This window comes from Pteropus alecto, unplaced genomic scaffold (genome assembly GCF_000325575.1).
Source record: "Pteropus alecto unplaced genomic scaffold, ASM32557v1 scaffold52, whole genome shotgun sequence".
Taxonomy (NCBI): domain Eukaryota; kingdom Metazoa; phylum Chordata; class Mammalia; order Chiroptera; family Pteropodidae; genus Pteropus; species Pteropus alecto.
Window position 1 is genome coordinate 1,618,992 of NW_006433941.1, and position 3,280 is coordinate 1,622,271.

The following is a 3,280-nucleotide window of genomic DNA, read 5'->3' on the forward strand; positions in this document are numbered from 1 at the left end:
TAGTTGAGGTGGCCAAGACAGAGTGGTGACTAGGACAAAAGAGCAGATAACACTTGAAGTTTTGGCTGACAAAGGGGTCAGAGGCCAGAAAAGCAAACAGAGATCAAGGGACTCAGATAACTGGGGCAAAGCGTATGCAAACACTGGGTCACCGTGAGAGTGGCAGGGTGAAAGCAGCACAGCCAGTCTGGGTACATGGAAGCCATCCTGCCAGAAGGCTGCTGGGGTGGAGGCAGCTGCTTGCCCAGCCCAGCTGCACTTTCTCGCCTTTCACTCTGGTAAGAACCAGCCCTCCTTGAATTCTGCCTGGGGACCCTGTAGGTGCTGAAAACTGAAAGCAGCTGGCAGGTAGAAGTGCAGGGAAAAGGGAATACAGACCTCTGGCAAAGGCAGAATGCTGATATTACTTTGGGAAAGAATGAGCTTAATTGCTTCTTGTCCAGGCCACACTATGAGTTTTTTTTTTTTTTTAATTATTTAAGTTTCAGGTGTATATTAAAATTCAACATCCGTATACACTACAAAGTGATCACCCCCAAAAGACTATCCATCTGATACAATTGATCTTCTCACCCCCTTTGCCCACCCCCAATCTCCTTCTTCTCTGGTAACCACCAATCTATTCTCTGTATCTATGAATTTGTTTTTGTTTTATTTTGTTTCTTCTTTTTTAAGATTCCACGTGTGAGTGAAATCATACAGCCTTTGTCTTTCTCCTGATTTATTTCACTTAGCATTATACCTTCAAGGTCCATACATGTTGTCATAAATGGTAAGATTTCATTTTTTTTTATGACTGAGTAATATTCTGTTGTGCATCTATATGTATATATGCCATTGAATATATATAGTGTGTATATATATTCTACTGTATAATACTCCTGTGTGCGTGTTGTGTGTACCATATCTTTATCTATTCATCTACTGGTGGCCAGTTAGCCAGTTAGTTTTTTTCCATATTTTGGCTATTTTTACATGATACTGCAGTGAACATAGCGTGTACATATATTTTTGAATTAGTCTTTTTGTATTTTTTGAATAAATCCCCTGAAGTAGAATAGCTACATCAGATGGTAGTTTTATTTTTAATTTTTAGGAATCTCCATACTGTTTTCCATAGTGGCCCTACCAATTTACCATTCCACCAACAGTGTACAAGTGTTCTCTTTTTGCTGCATCCTCTCCAACACTTGTTATTTCTAGACTTTTTAGTAATAGCCATTCTAACAGTTGTGAGATGATGGTTCGTTGTGGTTTTGATTTGCTTTTTCCTAATAATTACTGACATTGAACACCTTCCCATGCACTTGTTAGTCATCTGTATGTCTTTTTTGAAAACATGTCTTTTCAGATTCTCTGCCTATTTTTTAATTGGGTTGTTCGATTTTTTATTGTTGAGTGTATGAGTTCTTTATATATTTTGGATAGTAAGCCCTTATCGGATATATGATTTGCAAGTATCTTCTCCATTCAGTAGGTTGCTTTTTCATTTTGAGAAAGCTATACTGTGTTTTAGGAACACTATAATTCCTCCAAAGAGAAAGTGCAGAGTGCTGGGAGCCAGTTTCTCAGTTTGTGAGAGACTGCTTACCTTTTGAATCTAAGAGGAAAGGAACCAGCAAAAGAAAAAAGAAAAGTTAACTGAGGACTCAACTTTTGCTGTGTACTTCTTTAAATCAAGTCTTAGTTTGGATTTCCCAGAAGCAGTCTCCCAGACAAAGATTTTGTGCAAGTAGTTTACTTAGAAGATGACCCTAGGAAACATCAGAATAAAAATGGGAAATTAAGGGTGTCGAAGGAAAGCAATAAAGTATGCATTATTGAGCAGATTATTATGATGGACCACTGGGCTCAGTGTCTCTGGGGAACACTGAGAGCCAGAGTAGAGAAAACTCCAGCTATCCCACCTGAGCTGAAGGGGAGATGAACTATTTAACTGTCAAATCTTTTCAGTCATTGGTTGAAGATTTCCCCAGGAGGCATTGTGTTCCTGACTAAGTGGGCTCCCAGTGTCTTGACAGAGGCTAAGGGCAAGGAGTTAGGATGTGGGTAGTAGAAACCATTCTAGACCGTTCTCATGGTAATGGTGGGGGCTAAGAAACAGGTCAGAGCTCCAAGTGTATGTGTAAGTAAAGACAAGTGGATGTGCTCCGTCCTTAAGAAAACTCAACATTCCACTCAAAGAGGCATGCAAGGTTTAGCCAGGAAAGTCATCATTACTTACTAATCCCCCTAATGACCATTCCATCAATTTCATTGATCAAAAGAGGCAAGAATACTCTTTCTTTATCAGCTAGGCCTCCAGCCCTTCCATCTGTTTCAATGGTTTTTATTGTGAACCTCAAGAATGTGACTCAAGTAATGAGTTTTTTTTCATTAATCATTCTTTTGTACAAATCCAGGATTATAATGCAATGCAATATGAATTACAGTAAATTCTAAGCAGTAACAATCTGGATAAATCAATCAAGGGGAAAACTCAGTGGCCAGCCATAGAACCGCATATGTCTATTTGCCAAGTATGTATAAGATAGCAGATTTCTGACAATTTTGATTTATGTTTCACATAATCATCTATTATCTTAATTTGTAACATTTCTTTTAAACTCACCTGAGGGCATGTTCTTTCAGAAGCTTGATTATATGCAGTTAGTTATTTGACAGCACTTTTGGCAAATGGTTATTATGAGAGTAGGATCTGTGTGTTTGACAGGAAGCAGAACGTAGCAGGCTTCTCACAGGTGCCTCTGGGAGAGGACTCAGGGTGTGAGAGAATCCTTCTGCAAATTTCCCTCAAAATTTACTGTATCCATTAGCATGGAGACTGGAAAGTCCTGACTTCTTACTCAATAGGGTACATTCCCAATAAGAATAAGAAATGAACAGGGGAGCATCATTCAACAAATGTTAATTGAGCATTTACTATGTGCTAAACCAGTGATTCCTGAGGTCTCAGAACACTTTATACTCTTGAAAATTATTGATGACGACAGAGTGTTTTTATTTATGTGGGTGATACCTATGTAGATTATCATATTAGAAATTATCACAAAATATTACATATTTAATATTTAATTCATTAAAAATTAGCAATAATAATTATAGTTAACATAGTAATATATTTTTATGAAAAAGAACTATATTTTCCAAAACAAAAAAATATATGGTGAGAAGAGTGGCATCACTTTACATTTTTGCAAATCTCTTTTAAGTCCGGCTTGATAGAAGACAACTGGATTTTCACATCTGCTTCCACATTCAATTTGTTGTAACATGTTGT